The 13004-nt window shown below is 39.3% G+C and overlaps 1 protein-coding gene across 9 annotated transcripts in view; it reads right to left on the bottom strand.

The window, feature by feature from the left end:
* ANK3 (ankyrin 3) overlaps positions 1 to 13004 on the bottom strand; it is a 685538-nt gene that overhangs the window by 339924 nt on the left and 332610 nt on the right. The window lies entirely within an intron of this gene.

Here is a 13004-nt window from a genome sequence, read left to right as displayed (position 1 = left end):
AAGAATTCCTAAACCAGCCTTTCGAAATAAAGTAAAAGAGAGTTCTTTCAAACTTTTATTAGCTGCAGAAATCTTTCCTTGAATAAGTCCTACGGGAAAGGCATTGAGAATAAACCTGAGAGTGGAGTTGCCTGGCTGAATGGAAGGAATAGGGTCCTAGAGCCCCAACTTTTCAGCTCCCCCAGCCTTCCTCCAGAAGGCAGGTTGGATAAGCATGGTTGGAAATTTGAAATCTGGCACACACCACCAAAGAGTCCTGATCTTTCCCGGACATGTACCTTTGATAACAGAAGTTATACCAAAAAGTGATTCCTCCTATTAAAAGTTTCCTCATCATCTTGTTCAAAATAATTCCTGATTTCTTACCAGCACTGACATGTTTCATCGAGCGTTCTTCTTGCCCATGCATTATTAGAGCATAAAACTAGCACAAAAAAGTAAAAATCACTTTCCAGTTTGGCATCTCGAGTAACGGTTATACACCCCCCCCCCAAATAAATTCTAATCCAGGAATCAAAACACTGTGACTAAATATGCCAATGAAAATAAAACCAAATCAATACACTAGACGTTTTACCACTGCCAGGGGACTGTTTTCCCCCTTAGTTCTGGCAAACACCTTGCCAGGATTCCAAGACAAGCTTTGACTATTCTTCAGCCAATTAATAGCTCTGACTATTCTTCAGCCAATTAAACTACTCCTGGTTGTCATTTTATACTGTGTCTCCACATGGCTGAGCTGAGTTGACACACAAACAACAATGTATTTGATTTCTGTGGAGGTGATACTGTCACTTGGTGATATTGAAGTTCCAATAGTTTCTAAGTGCACTTTGAAAAAAAAATGACATAGTGACGTGGAGAAGTGGAGGGTGGGGAGTATATAGAAGAATGGGAAATGCGAGCAGGAAAAACATGAAAAAGAGCGATTCTTCCAGTCACCAGGGAGGCTGCACCATCCCAACCCTGCCCCCGGCTCTTGACAACGAGGAAAGTGCATGTTTTGATAGGCTGAGAACTATTTCGTGCTGCACCCACTTCAGTTTTCTTAGAAGCAGACCAGCCTCACCGTAAGAGAGTCAAAATATTTTTCCTTCAGAAAGAAAAATGGATCCATTGTCATTGCATTAATTTTGGCACCCTAGATAAAGATGATGTCAAGAGATCTTGAGCGGGTTCTGAACAACGTGGGGAACAAGAAAGAAAACAAGTACTAAACCTGTCAAAGGTTATAAATGACAAAAAGGCACCCTAGGAAATGCTTAACTCATAGTCACAGACGATTCTTCATTTTCAGATGAGACACGTGAAAAAAGAAAAAAGGCGGTGGCTAAATCACACTGAGGGATTGGTGGTCCTTTCCACACTCCTTGTAGGAGCAGCACCTTTGGGTAAATGAGCGCTGGTCTTGGTTCCATCTGTCTTCACACTCGGTCTGCCCTCCGTCCCTGGAGCAGGCTGTCTGTCCAACTCACCAGCATGACCTCAGCCTGGAGCCAGCCAGCTGGTCCAAGCTGCCAGCTGCCTCTGCCACCTCCCATGGGCGGCAGGGGTAGGCGGCCGGGGACGGCTCCCCTGGGGTCCACTGGCCGGCAGAGAGAAGGGGATCCCTGGCTGTGCACGGGAGATCCCCTGCAGGCACAGCCCCCGGACTCTGTCCCTCCCAAAGGAGGGAGCTGGCAGTGCCTGGTGGAGGAGTGAGCGAAAAGCCGGCACTGAGAGCTGTGGACAATCGTACTGGACAAGCCACTTCCTCTCTGCGCCCCTGGTCCTATAGGAGGAGCAAGTGGGACCAGATGACCACAAAGACACCCACTCAGGAATGCCAACATGCAGCGATCTGAAGTGGTAGAAGGTGTTGGGTGTTTGAAAATAAAGAAAGATATATAGAAAAGGTTTATTTAAGAAGAGTTTACACTATTATGTGTACAGGATAAATAACGAGGTCCCACTGTATAGCACAGGGAACTATAGTCAATATCTTGTGATATACCATAATGGAAAAGAATATGAAAAAGAATATACGTATAACTGAGTCACTATGCTGTACAGCAAAAATTAACACAACGTTATAAATCAACTATATACTTCAATAAAATTTTAAAAAAAGGAAAGAGTTTACAATCTGGGCTGGCCAAAACAGTAGCCACCAGCCATATTTAGTGATTTGCAATAAAATAGTACTAGTGTGACTATAGAACTGAGTTTCTAAATTTTATTTAATTAAGAAATTTAAATTTAAAAACATTCTCAACTCAGATACTGGAATAAATTTAAGTGTTGGAACAATTTGGATATGTGAATCTACTATTTCAACTTCCAATTTTATGAAATAAAATACAGATCAAGTATTCCTGATGATAATTCAGGACCCACATTGAGACATAAAGTACACACTGGATTTCAAGACGGTATGAAAAGAAGCACTGTAAAATATCTCAGTAACAATTTTATATATTGATTCATGCTGAAGTGAGAATATTTGGATATGTTCAGTTAAATAAAATATATTAAAATTAACTTCACTTTTTAAAAAGGTTTTTTAAAATAATTAATTAATTTTTGGCTGCGTTGGGTCTTCGTTGCTGCGCACGGGCTTTCTCTAGTTGCAGCGAGCGGGGGTTACTCTTCGATGCGGTGCACGGACTTCTCATTGCGGTGGCTTCTCTTGCTGCGGAGCATGGGCTCTAGGTGCGCGGGCTTCAGTAGTTGGAGCACATAGGCTCAGTAGTTGCGGCATGCGGGCTCTAGGGCACAGGCTCAGTAGTTGTGGTGCACGGGCTTAGCTGCTCCGCAGCCTGTGGGATCTTCCCGTACCAGGGATCAAACCCACGTCCCCTGCATTGGCAGGCGGATTCTTAACCACTGCGCCACCAGGGAAGTCCCTAAGAAGCTTTTTAAATGTGGTGACTTGAAATTTAAAATTACGTGTGTGGCTCACACTACATTTCTACTGGACAGTGACAGTCTACATAAAGAGCTTATCTTAACAAAAGGAGCCCAACTTGCAAGCAAGTATTTTCCTGAAGGCAGGTATTTCTCCAAACAAGTATTAAAAGACACTTAGCAGTCAGTCATTATGCTTTCTACGTGAAAAGGTAAAGCACAAAGATACAGTATGTTCTCAGGCACTTGTGCTAAAAGCAGCATGCGCGTACTCACGGACTCACTCACTCACTCTGCTGGTCACTGCATTTAGCATCTGGGACATATAGGTGAATGGGACTTGGTCCTATCCCTCAAGTCATCAATGGGAGAGAGAGAGAGAGACAAGGAAACCGACAATTACAACACACGTACAGGTACTGTGGAAGCAGGGGTGGGGACATTTAATAAAGACCCAAGAGGTCAGCATGCAGAACAATGCTTTCGAGGTCAGTTATGAAGACTCTCTTCCCCCTCCATAGACTTTACAACCCCACAGTTCAACACTTCACACTCTAGTCAACATGGCCAACTACTCATGCTTGAGCAGGTCATATGGAATCCCTTTTAGAGCCCAGGCACTGTCATAAGTGCTGGTGATACAACGGTGAATAAGACAGACGAGGCCACCTTTCTGCAGCTTCCATTCTTGGCAGTATGGGACAGGGGAGTAAACCAGTCAACAAATCAACGAAGAAGAAAATTTCAGATAGTCACAAGGTGTTAGATAGCATTAGGAAGAAAATAAAGCATATGACTGGAATGAACGTGTCAAGATGAGGAACAATTGTTGATGGACTCTCTACTTCTTTCCATGTTTAGATTCTCTAGGAAAAATAAATCAAGAGAGTGAGGAGCCAGTTGAGTGTCTTCCACTCTATTAGGGTAGCAATTCCCCCCCAAATAGCCCTCTCAACCAAGAAACTGACTGCAGTGGCTGATAATGAATGTGAATGGTTTCTCAAGTAATAGGCTCAGTTCAAATATATTTATTACTGAAGATAAAGAATAAATATGCTTTTGTATTACTTTTCTCCTAAACTATCTGGATAATTATAGCTTCTGTCACCTTCTATTATCTTATAGTTTAATAACTCTTCCAAAAAGGTTGACGTAATATATCCACCAAGTAATTTTCCTACATATCTATGGAATCAAGTCTCACTGTTTCATAGCCAAACAGAACATATTCTAGGAAAAGATATTCTTGTGACATTTCACTGAATCCTTGTCATTTAATGTTTATATCAGAATCATACTTAAGGTGGCCCAAAAGGAAGAAAACGTAAACAAACAAGGAAGGCAAAGTAGGTCTTCTCCCAAGTTTGCTACAAGTAACTGTAAGGCCTTAGAGAAGTCCCTCATCCTTCCTGAGTCCCTGGTTCCATATCTGTAGGGATGGAAAGGAATTCTACAGTCTCTCTGCCGGCATACACATTCAGTGATGCTGAAATACCATTACGGTAGGATGCAATGATTGACTTATGTATGCTTCCTCTGCTGGTGTATTCTGATTGAGATACAAGGACAGTGAGTTCACTTTCAACACATTTCTTTTAAAAGACAACTAAAGGGCTTCCCTGGTGGCGCAGTGGTTGAGAATCTGCCTGCCAATGCAGGGGACACGGGTTCGAGCCCTGGTCTGGGAAGATCCCACATGCCGTGGAGCAACTAGGCCCGTGAGCCACAACTACTGAGCCTGCGCGTCTGGAGCCTGTGCTCCGCAACAAGAGAGGCCGCGATAATGAGAGGCCCGCGCACCGCGATGAAGAGTGGCCCCCACTTGCCGCAACTAGAGAAAGCCCTCGCACGGAAACGAAGACCCGACACAGCCATAAATGAATAAATTAAAAAAAAAAAAAAAAAAGACAACTAAAAAGGCAAAGGTATGAAGAAGGAGGTAGGATTTGAAGATGCAGGAATCTTCTGGCCTACTCAGTGACCATTTGCTGACCCCAAATATGAGAGAGTGGTGCACAAAAGAAAGCAAAGACTCTTAGTTTTAGAGAATGAAGTATCTAATTAGTTGATTCATGAGGTCATAGTATAGCGGCCACGGGTAGGATAACAACTAAACACTATGCCAGATGCCACAGAGGAAATCACACTAAATAGTCAAATATTCACATTAAAACTCAGGTAATAATTCTTTATCATACTGTGGACCATATCCACCATGCAGAGATTTGTGTGTGGCAAAAAAGAAAAAAAAAACAACCCTGCATTTTCTTGGATCTGGCACTGATTTACTGCCATAGAAAGAGCTACATGCAGAGTTTACCGCCACTTCCTTCTGGAATGGAAATAACGGTATGTGCTTCTTACCAGTATGTTCCAATAGCTAAAGTTTATGAAACAACATGATCACAAAAGACAAAAACAGTGCACATACACACAAGGCATTATCAAGTTGGGGCAGACTGTAATACAGACAGACACTCAGGGTCCCTAAATTTATTTGTGATTCCCCCTCTTCTTTCCTGTAAACTTCTTTCCTACAAACTTGGTAAGTCTTGGTAGGTTTTCTCTTCCATGTTGATTCTGAAGGCAAATTGTAAATCAGACTAAACTTTCTGTTATATGTTCCACCACTTGGCACCTTTTTACTTGCCCTTCCATTATATCATGCCAGGATATAATCACAAGAGTAATTACTGGGACATAAAGTTATGTTTGGGAAAAAAAAAAGTTATGAGGCCCTTTTGAAAACGATAAAAGTTGACAACAATTTTCTTATTCTTTTCTAATGTCTCCTAAAAGAAAGGGCGAATCGGGGAAATATTTTCTCAAATATTGTGAGGTGTGGCTTCAGCCAGGTAGATTTCATCCTACTCATTTTTTGTATCTTCTAAGGTAGGGATCAGCAAACCTTTTTGTAGAGGGCCAGATAGCAAGTATTTGGGTTTCTGCAGTCCAGCTGGCCTCTGTCACACCTGCTCGACTTCCCTGCCATAGTGCAAAAGCAGCCAGAGACAGCAGGTAAATGAACGAATATGGTTGGGATCCAATAAAACTTTATTTGTGCACACTGAAATTGGAACTTGAGGTCATGTTCATGTGTCACCCAATAGTATTCTTCTTTTGATTTGTTTTCAACCATTTTAAAATGTAAATACCATTCTCAGCTTGCCGGCTATACAAAATGAGGCTGTCTCCTCTTCTAGGGTCTCACAATGCTGGGGATATACCATGGTGAGGGTCTCTGAGAAAGAGGGTGAACAGACAGTAGGGTCAAAACTGGATGCGAAGAATGTTTATGTGTATATACATGTATGTGTGCATACATGTAAGTACACACAGGTGTGAATGAGTGTGAATTTATGTAATACCCATGGAAATCTATCCTTTGCATTTGAACACAGTAACCATCATTGGAGTGATGGAAAGACATGTTGCTATGGGCATTTTCTATACTGTACACACACAAACTTTCTTTATGAATTCCCTCATTTATGAATATTTATTGGGCACCTCCTTTATTGAAGTAGCAAAATCCTACACGTGTATTTAAGACACCCAAACTTAACAAGCACTCAGGAGAGTGAGAATGAGTGAGAGCAACTTGCAGTAGTACAGTTGATCCCATCTGCCATTCCATTCAATGGCCATCTGCCCTGGAGTGAGCCTCCAAAAGGTCCACAGCCATGCTATTCTCTGTGCAATGCACAGGACAGACACGTGGTTCCCTATGTTCCGTTTCCTCCCCTGGGGTGGGGCGGGGAAGAAGAAGCTCTGAAGGCTTCTATTTTATTAGGCACTTACTATTATAGTCTATGTATTTCCTACTAAATTACTTCGGTTCCTCTGCAGAGCAAGGCATGGGAATAAACAAATATTTATGGAGTATCTCCCGTATTTCTAATAGTGCGCTAAACCTAGTGCAAAATTAAAGAGAAAACACATAACCTTTTAAAAAATATATCAGAATCACGATTACAGACTTACATGCTTCCTTTTGCATTATTTTATTACAAGAACGAAACTTGGAGATTTGTCAATAGTTAATGAACGGTGCGAATTTCCAACAATGATCTGGCAATTGAAGATGGGGAAGCTATGGAAAGAACAAGCTTAGGTCTCGGACCTACAAGAAACTCTATCTGCTCTGAAGGAAAGTGGACTGTCCTTTAAGAAATGTAAGATCGGTTTGCTCCCCTTCTTCTGCCCCCAGCCTCCTCCCTCCCTCCCCACATAAACTAAACTGTTATTCAGAGAAAGGAAAAGCGAGATGGTTTTGGGGATTAGCAGTAAGGAAAGGCCCAAATTTCACCTCAAGGTTGTCATTAAATTCTAGTGCGGATTGGCAGAGATACAGAATTCGGGCCATCTGAGAGCTCTTTGGGAGTCTTGGTCCGGTTCCTAATGAACAGGTGTTGACACGGAAAAGGCTGCCTGTACATCGACGCTGCAGGCACAGAGCGCTGCGGGTTCCTGGGTGTCGCCCCATCCTCCCCAAGACCTCCTCCCGCCCCAGGAAACCGTGCACCCAACTCTGCACACCCAGCCACGTTGTTCCTTCTGGCAGCAAACCCAATCAAACAAATCAATCAAACGTTTTAAAGTGTTGACTATTCGGCAGATGTGGTGATTTCACAACACTTTACCCCACTTTTAAAAATCCTCTCCAGCACAATCAAATTTCATTTGGGTCCCAGAAAGTTTCAACACGCCCTTGAAAATGTGCTTGTTCATTACAGATGACACACTATATTAACCATGTCTTAGATGGAAACTGGCCTAAACAGTCTATTCAATGACAATGAAACAGACATCAAAACCTCCAATACAGGGTTTTGTTTTGTTTTGTAGCCATGGTAAAATCTAGTAGAATTTGGCCAAAGTCTATATTCCACCAGTGATAATAGTGATAATGGTGGAATTTACTAAATATAAATACCACTGTACTACAGATGTGTAACGTATGCTACCCTGTCAGGGAGCTTATCAATTAGACTGGCAAGAAAAGCACAGAATCATGCCTGGCAGTTTAACACAGAAGCAATACCTGTGTCTACTTTTTTTTAATCATCAAAGATTTTTTTTTTTAAACATCTTTATTGGAGTATAATTGCTTTACAATGGTGTGTTAGTTTCTGCTTTATAACAAAGTGAATCAGTTATACATATACATATGTTCCCATATCTCTTCCCTCTTGCATCTCCCTCCCTCCCACCCTCCCCATCCCACCCCTCTAGGTGGTCACAAAGCACCGAGCTGATCTCCCTGTGCTATGCGGCTGCTTCCCGCTAGCTATCTATTTTACATTTGGTAGTGTATATATGTCCATGCCACTCTCTCACCCTGTCACATCTCACCCCTCCCCCTCCCCATATCCTCAAGTCCATTCTCTAGTAGGTCTGTGTCTTTATTCCCGTCTTGCCACTAGGTTCTTCATGACCTTTATTTTCCCTTAGATTCCATATATATGTGTTAGCATACTGTATTTGTTTTACTCTTTCTGACTTACTTCACTCTGTATGACAGACTCTACTTTTAACAGTAATTTTCTAGCCAACAGATTTTTTTTAAAGACTCTGGATCCTACAATTATTCAAGTTATAAGAAAGAAATAAGAATGCTGATTCTGCTTCCAACCCAAACTTTTACAAGACTTTTTTACAATGGTGATGTTTTAAAATAAAAACATGATGCTTATTAGAGAAGAATTTCCCTAGTCTTTATGAGTTCTTGCAATTGTTAACAGCAAAACAAAAATCCTAAAGGAACTACTGCATTTCATGATGCCATGTTCTATTAGGGTGGCAATAAAACCAGTCTTTTGCCGTATCATGTCGCTTGCAGGATCTCAGTTTCCGGACCAGGGATTGCACCTGGGCCGTGGCACTGAAAGCACCGAATCCTAACCACTAGACCACCGGGGAAGTCCCAGTTCTGTAGATTTTATAAAGCTCAAAAGCTCTTATTACATAGAGAGTAGCAACAAAAAATACAAATAATCCTGAAATTGTGGCTCTGTAGGGCTTTTTAAAAAGTAATTTTTATTTACTTTTCCCATATCTTTCATACATATTCATTCTAAAAATTTCATATCATGGATTTATAAACAGGAAAATAAAAACCACTTTGCCATCATGGCTTTTCACCTGTTAGAATGGCTACTACCAAAAATACAATTCTACTTCTGTGTACATATAACAAGCGTTGGCAAGGATGTGGAAAAAGGGGAACCTCGTGCACTGTTGATCGGAATGTAAATTAGAAAACAGTATGGAAGTTCTTCAAAAAACTAAAAATAGAACTACCATATGATCCAGCACTTCTACTTCTGGGTATATAGCTGAAGGAAACGAAATCACTATCTCAGAAAGATATCTGCACCCCCACATTCACTGCAGCATTATTTACAATAGTCAAGACATGGAAACAACCTAAATGTCTATCAACAGATGAATGGATAAAGAAAATTTTATACTTACACACGCACACACACACACACAAATGGAATATTATTCAGCCATTAAAAAAGGAAATTCTGCCGTTTGTGACAACAATGGGTAGATCTTGAGGGTATTACGCTAAGTAAAATAAGTCAGAGAAAGACAAATACTGTATGATCTCACTTATATGTGGAATCTAAAAAAAAAAAAATCAAACTCATAGATACAGAAAGCAGATTGGTGGTTGCCATAGGTAGTGGGTGGAGGGTGGGTGAAATGGATGAAGGTGGTCAAAAGGTACAAACTTCCATTTATAAGACAAATAAGTTCTGGAAATCTAATATACAGCATGGTAACTAACGTTAATAACAGTGTATCACATATTTGAAAGTCGCTAAGAGAATAGATCTTAAAAATGCTCATCACAAGAAAAAGAATTTGCAACTATGTGAGGTGATGATGCTATCTAAACTTACTGTGGTGATCATTTTGCTATATACACATATATCCAATCATCATGTTGTACACCTAAAACTCATACAATGTTATATGTCAATTATATCTCAATAAAACTATAAAAAATCATATTGCCATCATTTAGAAATAACCACCATTAAAATTTTCTTGTATATTCTTCCAAGCCTTTCTTTTTGCATACATGTATTTATATATAATTATCTACCCAAAATATAATCATACAAGTAGAAACAAAATCTGCTTTTAAGTGTATATGTCAACTATATATAATGAACATCCATGAAGCTCAATAAATACTCTTCTATAACTTTTAAATGGTTGTGTAATATTCCACGTGATGAATATGCCATACTTAAAAAAAAATCAAGCCCCTTTTATTAGACATTTAGATTGCCTTTAATTTGTCCATGAGAGAAACAATGCTGTAAGTGACCTTACTCATCACTAGATGAGTTCACACAACCACAGGTAACTTAGGATAAATTTCTAGAGGTAGATTTCTGGAAAGGTAAAACAAATTTGACTTAATGGATAGGCTTAACTGTATACTTTAGGGACTGATAAAAATGCAGTTTAATTCTATCATCCCATTCCCAACTCGACTTTTATTTTCTGTGTCCAAGAATTTCTCTATTGACATGTTGAGAAACCTAGAGAAATATATTACCTATGCTACCTAAAAAAGCTATGCTTTCTTTTTACTTATAATTTACCCACAGATGAGAATTATTTTAGACCCAGACTGTTTCTTAAGCCCAAAGTCAGCACATCGATGATCATTTTTACCAATGCCAGATTTTGAATTCCGAACGTATTATGGACGAAAAAACAGCTTGAATCTCTAACAGTTTGAGGCTGTGTAGACAACCAAAATATACACTGACTTATAAAACAAAAACCCGTAAACAATCAAAATCTTCCTGAGTATTAATAGGAAAAATGGGGTTGCTTTTGATGTGACACCAAAGAACTTAATGCTCTGTATAATCCAGAAAGATGCAGGAAGACTGTTGTATCACAATATTGGTAAGACCAGAGTATTTACACAAAATTGCTGAATTGATAACAGTTGTTCTATAATAATGTACCTGAATACGTGAAAGGTTGCCAAAATGGTGTTAATTCTCCCCTCCCCACACTCACAGTTGTTTGGAATTGGTGGTAGGTATGTTTCTCCACCTTATAAATCTGAGTTGTTCTTGTGACTTACTTTGGTCAAAAGAATGTGGAAAAAGAGCAATGACAGTCCTACACCTAAACCTTAAGAGGACTTTCATACTTCCATTCTCTCCAGGGACACTGCTGACTCATCATGCCAGCAAGCCTGGGTTAGCCTAAACGATGAGGAGACACATAGGCCTGCCACCCTCATTGCCCCAGCCAAAGCCACGCAAGCCCCAGAAGCAGAGGGACCTAACTGACAAGCAGCTGTCCAAAGACTCCTGCGTGAACCTGTTGGACCCTGAGAACTGCCTAGCTGATCCTAGCCCAAATGGCCTACCCACAGTGAAATAAATGGTTACTATTTTAACTCATTAAGTTTGAGGTGGTTTGCTACACAGCGTAACTGATGCCTTCAAAGTCAGAGAATACAAATTACAAATACTAAGAACTAAAGAGGGATTATCACTGCAAAGCCTACAGACATTAAAAAGATAAGAATATTATAAATGACTTTATGCCAATAAATTGAAAATTTAGATGAAATGGAAAAATTTCTCAAAAAAATACAACTCATCAAAATGTACACAAGATTAAAAACTAAAAGTAGAGTTACCATATGATCCAGCAATTCCACTCCTGGGCATATGCCAGACAAAACTATAATTCGAAAAGATACACGCACCTCTATGTTCATAACAGCACTATTTACAATAACCAAGATATGGAAATAATCTAAATGTCCATCGACAGATGAATGGATAAAGAAGATGTGGCATATATATACACAATGGAATACTACTCAGCCATAAGAAGAATGAAATAATGCCATCTGCGGCAACATGGATGGAGACTATCACACGAAGTGAAGTAAGTCAGAAAGAGAAAGAGAAATGCCATATGATACCACTTATATGTGGAATCTAAAACATGGCACAAATGAATATATATATACGAAACAGAAACAGACTCACAGACATAGAGAATAGACTTGTGGTTTCCAAGGGGATGGAGGGGGATAGGGGAGGGAAAGATTAGGAGCTTGGGATTAGCAGATGCAAACTAGTAAATATAGGATGGATAAACAACAAGGTCCTACTGTATAGAACACATAACTATATTCAATATCCTGTGATAAACCATAATGGAAAATAATATATATATGTATAACTGAGTCACTTTGCTGTATAGCAGAAATTAATACAACATTGTAAATCAACTGTACTTCAATAAAATTTTAAAAAAACTTACACAAGATGAAGAGGAAAATCTTAAGAGGCTTTTTTTTTTTTTGTAAAGAAACTGAAATCACATAAAATCATCCCACAAGGGAAACTCCACACACATATGGTTTCTCTAGTGAGTTCCATCTAACATTTAGGGAAGAAATATCAATATTATACCAACTCTTTGAGAAAATAGTGGAGGTAGAGACTCAACTCATTTTACAAGGCTAGCATAACCTTAATACCAAAACCTAACAAAGAAATTAACAACAAAAAGTAATACAGAATTATCTCTCTCATGAAGATAAATGCAAAAATGCCTTAGAAAATATTAGTAAAATTGAATTTAGCAGTGCAGTGGGGTTTATTCCAAGAATGCAAATTTGATTTAACAAGTCAAAAAATATCAAGGAAGAAAATGTATCACAACAACTAATAAAAGAAAATAATCTATATGATATTTCAACAGGTGCAGATGATTCTTTTAACAAAATTCCAACCACTTATGATATTAAAACAAACCTCACCAAGTTAGAAACAGAAGGAAATTTCCTCAGTATGATTTTTATAAAAGTCTATCAAAGACCTACAAAAGCTATTATTATACACAATAGTGATATATCGAATACTTTCCTACTAAGGGTAAGAACAAGGTAAATCTGTCCACTCTCACCATTTCTATTCAATATTATACAGGAGATCTCAGCAGTGTAAGAATGAAGCAAAGAAAAGAAATAAAGTCTTAAAGATTGGAAAGGAAGAGTAAACCTGACTCTTCACAGATGACATGATTATTTACATAGAAAAATGCTAAGG

This window comes from Eubalaena glacialis, chromosome 1 (assembly GCF_028564815.1).
Source record: "Eubalaena glacialis isolate mEubGla1 chromosome 1, mEubGla1.1.hap2.+ XY, whole genome shotgun sequence".
Lineage (NCBI taxonomy): Eukaryota > Metazoa > Chordata > Mammalia > Artiodactyla > Balaenidae > Eubalaena > Eubalaena glacialis.
The sequence above is the reverse complement of the archived record's forward strand: the minus strand, read 5'-3'. Positions and strand labels throughout refer to the sequence as shown.